The sequence below is a fragment of the Bidens hawaiensis genome, unplaced genomic scaffold (genome assembly GCF_021521415.1).
Source record: "Bidens hawaiensis isolate Kalapana, Puna unplaced genomic scaffold, B.hawaiensis_p1.1 tig00018651_1, whole genome shotgun sequence".
NCBI classification, from domain to species: domain Eukaryota; kingdom Viridiplantae; phylum Streptophyta; class Magnoliopsida; order Asterales; family Asteraceae; genus Bidens; species Bidens hawaiensis.
Window position 1 is genome coordinate 392,042 of NW_027492821.1, and position 9,170 is coordinate 401,211.

Below are 9,170 nucleotides of genomic sequence, written 5' to 3' on the forward strand. Positions count from 1 at the left end.
CCGTGAAGGATCTTGCATTTGCAGTTGTTCGGTTTTATCAACAGGGAAGAAGCTTTCAAAATTATTATATGGTAAGCTATGCTATTGACATTCTACAAAAATAACTATCAAGTACTTTATCAAAATTGTCAGGTTTACAATCAGTTATTTCTACTGTAATGCTTAATTACAGTGATGGGTGAAATTAACATTATTTATGTACATGTGTTGTGTCAATATTAATATTAATTATTTATCTATTTTCTTATAGCTATTTATAGTGAATCTATTATAACAAATGTAACTTCAAATGACACACTTAAAGTTAGGGCCTTCAGTTGACCCGCGAACTCAACTGAAACCATTCGTTATGGTGAGATCAGCGTTTTAATCGTTGTAACCAAACACTGAAAAGTAATTGAAGAGAATCAAGTAATTAACTTTATAGTGTATATGTTGTTCTTTAGCATATTTGCATAAGTCTTTCATGTCAGTTTTCAGCTTAAAGCCCGCCCATGTATCAAACTATCATTTTGGTTTCGTTTATGTTGAGAAGTTGTAAAATGACAATATCCCTAATGGTAGAGACGGGTAATGGCTCAAAGGGTATTTTTTGTATAATCCAAAGTTACATTCAATATAGATATGAAAGATACACAGTGGTTAACTAATTTAGTCATTAATGTTGTTATTTTATACATATTAGTAAATTAGTGTTTTATAGGCATATAATTGAACCGAACGCTTAGTGAACAGTTTGTTGTTCGGCGGCAAGTTCATTAATGAACCTGAACAAAAAATGTGTGTTCATTTAATTAAACGAACGAACATGAGCACATATTTTGTTCGGTTATTTTATTTTCATGTTCATTTATGTTTGTTTATTTGAATTTTAAATATTATATTACTATATTTTGTATAGAAGGTTTATACATATTAGATGTAATTTCTTATTTAGATGTTCTTATTCTTTTGTATGTGCATACATAATGCATATGTATGTATAAAGTGAAAATTCACTAATTCATGTTGCAAATTAGGTTGAAGGCGGAACAACGGCAATAGAAACAATGGAACTTAATTTGGCGGCGCGCAGCGCAACATAGAAAACTCCGAAATTTTGAAACTTACAACTTTTTATAATATGTTAAACCATGTATCGCACCACTAGAAGGCAGTGTCGGATCTGGATTTTAGGCACCAGAAGAAGAGTTTCGAGTAAGATTATTTGCATGCAAGGATAACATGTTCATTTGAATTAGGTTCACATATTTCAAATATATTATTTAAATTTATATTAGTGAGTTATATATTAATCTGCCATGTAATAAATTAATTGACAAAAGATCCATCTCTCTGAATGAACATATCTACTGAATATGCTAAGTCCTCAACTGATCTATAAAAAAACTACACGTCCAAACTTTGTTAACCAAAATCATTCACTTATTTTTACATAAACCGACCAAATAAAAACAAAATTGAATATTATTATTATCATTATGTCAGCATCACCACAAGTGTCGTAAGTCATTCAGTTGGGTTATCATCTGAAATATGTTATAACCCGTTTCATGAAAACAGGTTGATCCTAACCTATGTGAGACCTGCGGAAATTAACACTTAAATGGGTCAAGAAGCTGAAAATCAACTTGTTCAATTACACAATATTTCTTGGTAAAGATGTGTATAAAGAAGCGAATACAAAACAAGTACGCCACATCAAGGCCATACAAATGTACTAAAATTCTTAAACTAAACTTAATAATAGAACTAAAAAATTTAAAATTCTCAACATAATGAAAATGAAATACAACAATAATAACAACAAACATGAAATTCAATGGATTTTGTTGGGTTGAATTACTATACATAATGATTGTCACATTTGACAAACGAAGAAGAAAATGATTATTATAGAGTGTATATTTTATTGTATGAATATGAATTTCTGAATTATGACTGTTTGTTAGAGGTGTCAAGATTTAAGAGATTAATATATGAACAGGAGATAAAAAGATAAAAAAGTAGAGTTGAGCATGTTCAAATTTTAGAAGAAAACAATGAATTTATATATTCACATAACCTATTATTTAAAAAAGTCTAAAGTAACCCGCGTGACACGCGGGCCAAAAACTAGTTTGTTTTTATAAATATAAATTATCAGTACAAGGTTAGGGGGGTACGCCCCTGAATGGCCGAACGCATGCTCAACTTATAAAGTAAAACATTAAGATATTGTGATATTGTGTAAAACACTTCATACAGATAAAAAAATCTTCTTGTCACGTCAAACTTTTATACATTTCGTTACTTAAACTAATATTTATTGAGAATATTATATCAAATAAGTTTTTTTTTTAATTAAGAACAATAATTACTATACACAAACCAAACTACATCTGGATAATGGGTAAGCAAGCAACAAGTTGCGCCGCTATCCCCTTTTGAATCGCAAAGCCCATTCTACTAAAGATCAATCCTTGGTTCATTGGGCTCTGCGAGTCACTGTGGACCACCTTCTGCACCCGCTCCAAAAAGCGAACCGCTTCGGGAGCTAGGGATTCAAATGTGTCGAAGGCAAAAGGAATGAACACGTGCTGATTCTCCAAACACACTGCCTCATGCTTAGCAACCTTCCTAGATTCCTCCCTCAAAACTGTCTGTCCCGGAACGAAGCCACTGTCTCTCAGCCCCACCAATGGGGACGCCCCGGTGAGGTCGACACACGTATGCTTACCCCTGCCCATCCAAACACAAGAACGTCTGCAGGACGCAGGGTAGATCTCCCCTCTCGCGGATCAGTCAGAAAGTTAACAGGTGCCTCTTTCTTGGTTGAGATCTCAGCACGCCTAAGCACATCCCATAAGACATCTCTAACCCAGTCGTGACGATACTTGAATCCCGACAATTCCTTATATTCATTTTTTAAAAAATAAAAAAGAACTAGAAACTTTTTAACGTGTTAAATTTTTATATTAACTTATTGAAATTTAACGACTCACACTTTGTGTATCATGGATAGTGTGTATGCAGTTGGGACAATGGGACCTAAAGTCCTAATTCCTAAAGTAATTTGAACTTGAATTTTATAAATGGGCTAATTGGCCCTGCTCTACTGGGCTATAATCTGGTTGATTGCTAACTGGGCTGGATCAAAGTTTTTTGTTTTAATCAGCTAAACAAGAGTTTGCTAGGCGTAAGTTAAGTACATTTAGAGATGATCAAATAAACCGGTTCCTGGAACCGAACCGGTGGACCCGAACCGGAACCGAACCGGTTCCTACCCGTTTTTTGTAGGAACCGGACCCTATCTGATTCAACCCGATGATCCATGACCGGTTCTTGCATTTCTGAGTGGGGGCGGGTAGGAACCGGAACCGGTTCCTAACCGGTTCCATCCGGAACCGGTTCCTAACCGGTTCTAGCCGTTGGATCGAGTATAGCCGTTGGAAATCGGTTTTTTGGCCGTTTTTTGACCGTTGGGGTCAAAAATAGCCGTTTTTTTGGCTCCCCCAAGCACCCCACTACTAGTATAAATAGGTATTTGGTGTCATGGGTTCATCACAACACTCAAAACGCAAACCCGAACGCAAAAAAATACAAAAAAACGCTATTACAACGTTTTGAGTTCTCTAATCTCTTGTTTTCTCTTCTTCTATATTCATATTTGTTGTTATGGCTGCCTCACAATCATCGGTTGGTCAAGGTTCCAACGCCGAACCAAGTTTCGTTCGTATTGTACCTCATAATCATAATCAAGAGATTTGGTGCAATTGGGATTTGGTTGAATTGAGTGACCATTCATTGAAGGCTCGGTGCAAGTTTTGTGGGATTTATTTAAACCCACTTTCGAATTCAAATTTGAAGAAACACATCGAAAAACCGTATTGCAAGGCGTTGAAAAAGAACGTCGATTCGCAACAAACGCAAATGGATAGTGAAGGCGGAATATTTACATACCAAATTAATCGAGTTCAAGATCGTATGGCGAAGTTTGTGATTCAAGAAGCTTTGCCGTTTAGCCACTTCGACAACCCTCGCTTAACCGCCATGATTCGAGATACGCTTCAACCACAATACACTCACGTAAGTCGTCATACTCTTAAACGTTATTGTTTAAAATTGTGGAAGAAGGCCAAAGAGGTACTAATTGCATATTTTGAAAATATAAATACGAGAATAAACTTAACTAGTGATGTTTGGTCGGCTCCACATGGTCTACCCGAATCTTATCTTTGTGTCACCGCTCATTGGGTAGACCCGTTATCGTGGGAAATGATGAAACGCACCATTGCTTTCGAACACTTTGAGTATCCACATACGGGAGATAATTTGTTTGAAATTTTAGATTATGTTATAAAAACTTATAAACTAGAAAATAAAATATTTTCAATGGCATTTGATAACGCGTCGAATAATACATCGGCGGTTGATAAATTAAAATTAAAATATACGCCGATTTGCAATGGTGTATTTTTTCACTCAAGGTGTGTTGTACATATCATTAATTTAATCGTGCAAGACGGACTTGCTTCGGATGAGGTTACATCGGTTATAAACGATTTTAGACTAATGATACATGAAGTTTTTAAGAAAAGTAAAAAAAGACAAATGGAATATAGAAAATTTTGTAAAGATACGGGAAGAAAAGCTTTGGGAGCTAATTGGGATGTACCTCATCGATGGAATTCCACTTGCATAATGTTTCAAAGTGCTTTGGAACAAAGAGAAAATTTACAAATGTTTCATTCTAGTCTTGCCGAGAATGATTTGGCAATCCCCTTTTCAAATGAGAAATGGGAAATTATCAATGACTTATCGACTTTTCTTGAAGTTTTTAAAACATCAACTACGAAACTATCGGGAACGTATTATCCGACAAGTCCCTTGGTTCTTTCGGAGTTATTTTTAATGGTTAACAATCTTAAAGAATTTGAAAATAAAAGTCCAATGTTTTCAAACATCATATTACCAATGAAGTTTAAATTAAAAAAATACTTTCTTGAATTGCCACCGGTTTTTACTTGCGCCGCCGCTTTAAACCCAATGTTAAATGTTACGGGGGTTGAATGTGTGATAGACGAAATTTTTTCAGCCTTAGATATGCATGAAGTTGACCCAAACTTTTCAACAGAGGCAAAAAATTATTTTAACTTGAATTTCAAATTTATGTATGACTTTTATTTAAATAAATATGGGTCAAACATACACATGCCTATGCCGGGGGGGTCTTCATCAAGTTCAAGTGCTACTAGAGTACGAGATCCCATGACTAGCCTTATGAACACCGTTCGCAACGTAACCGCTAAAAAACAAAGGGGTAACACCCCTTCAAGCGAACTAGGAAGATATAGTGCAAATGATTACTCTACCAGTTTATCCGAAGAGGAATATGGCACTTTTGATGTTTTGGCTTGGTGGAAGGTAAAGGAAACCGAGTTTCCGATTCTTGCCACCATGGCCCGTGATTTACTAACCGTCCAAGCTTCTACGGTAGCTTCGGAATCCGCTTTTTCTCTTAGTGGCAGGGTAATATCGGTGAGAAGAACAAGACTAAATTCGGAGTCGGTGGAGATGTGCATTTGCTTAAAGGATCACTTGGACTCAATCGATCGTATTCAACACGTAACCACTCTCGAAGATGAAACACCACTTGATGTTCGAGTGCACGACGAACAAGAAGGCATTTCTACAAATAATTCCGAGGAAGAAGTCGCCGCTCAATAATTACGACGAACAAGAAGGCTTTTCTAGAAATAATATGTCACAACTTTATATTTATAAGTTTAATGTTTTGTTAGTTTGTTTTTGAAGATTTTAAAACATGTAACCTTTTTTTTTTTGAACTTCTTAAAGTAAATAAAATGAATTTAATGTTAATTGTTTTTTTTATTTTTCATGTTATACAAATACGAATCGTAGTTTAGAATCCAAATCGCAAACGAAAAACGAAAAAAAAAATTTTTTTTTACACTGTAACCGGTTGGAACCGGTTACAGTACAGGAACCGGTTTAGGAACCGGTAAGAACCGGTTAGATAGGTTAGGGGTCCGAGGGTGGGAGAACCGGTTCGGTTCCCTAACCGGTTCGAGCCTGGAACCGGTTTAAAATGGGGTTTTGAATATAGGAACCGGTTAGGAACCGGTTCCGGTTCCTAGTCCCAAACCGTTTTGAACATCTCTAAGTACATTGTTGGTGTTTATTATCAACCGTTAAAATATCAGTTACTAACTATAACCAGTTGTCGGTCAAATGGTCAAAATCGGTTAGTACCAATAACCTAAGTAACCCGGTTTGGTTTAGTTATTATTGGTTTAGTTATAACTGGTAAACTGGCAATAACCTATTGAAATTGACTTTGTTAAAACGAACTGTATTAACTTATGTTTGGTTAAGTTACAAATCGGTTATTGTCTCTAAAATCAAATCGAGTTCCTAACCATTGTATTCAATCGGTTACTAAGTATTAACCGGTTTCTACCGTATCGGTTAATAACCGGTTTTGGTTTGATTCGGTTTCCAGTTTTGTTAACCGGTTAGGATTTGCAATATGTGGAATAGTTGAAGATTGAATTCAAGATGCCAATGGAATATAATAATAATAATAATAATAATAATAATAAGATTTAAATTATTTAACATAGAAAGAAATGGTAGGTAGTGGGTGGGCGGGTATGTTCAAAGTCTACTCAATTTACCAAGTCAATAGTTCGTTATTGAGTTTTGAATATTAATTTACAAATTATTTAATTATTAATTATTTTGATTGAAAATAAATGCTTATTTATTTCTTTTTTTATTTAAATGGAAAGGCAAATTTCTGCTTTCCAGGATTTAAACCCGAATTTTTTAAGTTGTTTAAAAGACGTTGTCTTTATTACCGGGCTACCAACCTTATGACTCAAACCCTTCGTTTTATTAAGCATTCTTCGACACTCCTATCCAACCAAACTTCAAATAACTAGTTTTAGCAAGCGATCACAAACACTTCCTAAGTCTGCGTTTTTTTCACCGAAAGGAAGGTGTTATACGAATCCGCAACGAAAAAAAAATTGTTTGATATAAATCATGCTACATGTTCCATAACATAAATACAATTACAAGCATTTGGATTGAATCAAAAAGGAGTTGCAAGTAATAAAAATGACATACTGATAAAATAAGAAACATTTACTATATCTTCTTTCACTTATTCTATATTCTCACATTGCAAACCTTTAATGAATGATTTGAGCCAACATCAGTCTAGCATCTTTACTATTAGGCCTCTCTTTCGGATTATCGAGCGTACAAAAACACGCAATCTTAAGAACAAGGAGCATTTGCTCCTCGTACCCATTTCCCAACAACTTCGTGTCAATCGCTTGTTTCGGATCCTCACCCGTCATCACATTCCTCAACCATTTCACCATACTCATCTCGGACGTCCTTTGAAAAAACTCATCCGACGGAAGCTTCCCCATCACCAAAACCGCCAACAACACTCCAAAGCTATAAATATCACACTTATCAGTAAATTTCAACGTTTGATGATACTCAGGTGCGATATACCCTAAAGTCCCCGCAACATTGGAACTCGTCATATGCGTGTCAGCATCCGGGATTGACTTCGCAAGCCCAAAATCAGCAATACGAGCTTCCATATCATCGTCCAAAAGAACATTCGCAGGCTTTAAATCTCTATGAACAATACGAGGCGTGTGACTCAAGTGAAGATACTCAAGCCCGGCTGCAACTCCCAATGCAATCCTATGTCTAGCTAACCAATCGAGTTCCCGGTTACCATCTTTAACTTGTTGCAAAATATCCTGTAAACTACCGTTTTTCATAAACTCGTAAACAAGGTAATGACAGTCTGGCCGCGACACATGGGCTAGCAACGGGACTAAATTCCGATGCCTAATTTGCCCGACCGTTTGAATCTCCGACTTAATCTGTCTCATTTTCTTATTCAAAAGCTTTGTATCTTCCTCAGTAAGCTCAGCAGCATCCTTTGGAGGCTGCACTACCTTCTTTATGGCAATCGTCTTCACTTTACTTTCCGGTAATTCCGTCTTATACACTTCACCACACCCCCCTCTTCCAATCACTTGTAACGATCCAACTCCATCGTCCTTCTCCAAGAACGCGAGTTCTTCCGCTTTAATTAGCTGACTAAAAATCGCCATACCCGAATCATTCTTTCTCCCTTTAATCATATTCAAAACCAACTTAAACAAAACCGAAAATATCCCCCCGCATATTATCCCGGCTATCGTCCCAGCCCCAAACCCGATCACCCATCGTATCACTTTCTTCTTCTTGTCCTTATGTTTACCAAACCCAGCACCCGCGCCAGCTGGCGCGGGTGCTGGAGCCTTAATATTATCAACATTACCATTTCCAGTACCTGTACCAGTACCTATACTATTATTATTATTATCAACATTACCAGTACCGGTACCGGTACCAGTATTATTATTATAATTTTTAATTTGATTTGACTCGGCGAACACATACCGCTTTGGAACAAGCTCCAAGTGGTTCAAAACCGGCAATGGGCCATCAAGGAACCCATTGCCGGAGATATTAACCACCCGGAGGTTCCGAAACGACCGAATCGAAGCGGGTATTTTTCCGGTGAACATATTATTATCTAACGACAGTATTTCAAGGTTGGGAAACCACTTCAAGAAACTTAAACCACCGGAGAATTTATTTCCGGCGAGATCCAAAACCCGAAGACGAACAAGCAAAGATAACTCCACCGGAACTTGACCGGAAAATCTATTGTTACGAAGGTTAAGAGTTTCAAGTTTCCGGCAGCCGGAGATTGAAACTGGGATTTGGTTAATAAGGTGGTTGTTGTGTACTGAGAGTTCTTTGAGTTCTGTTAGCTTTCCGATTGCTGGAGATATTGAGCCTTTGAGTCTACGGTGGTTGAGGGTTATACGTGTGACGCGGAGTACGGTTGTGGTGTTGAAGATCCGGTGTTCATAGAATATTCCGGCGGTGTTGCGGATGCCGATACCAAGGTCGGTGTGGATTGATACGAGGGCTTTGTGGTCGGTTGGTAAGAGGGTTAAGTTATTTGAATTGGATTGTGTTGATAATATGAGAGTTGTGAAGGTGATGAAGCAGAGGTGGTGGTATACGGTGGTCATTGCCGGAGATGATGGATGTTATTATTATTATTGTGATTGTGATTG

The 9,170-nt window shown here is 36.8% G+C and overlaps 1 pseudogene; it reads right to left on the reverse strand.

The window, feature by feature from the left end:
* Positions 1–7,142: 7,142 nt before the first annotated feature.
* On the reverse strand, positions 7,143–9,170 carry LOC143556587 (leucine-rich repeat receptor-like serine/threonine/tyrosine-protein kinase SOBIR1 pseudogene; annotated as a pseudogene).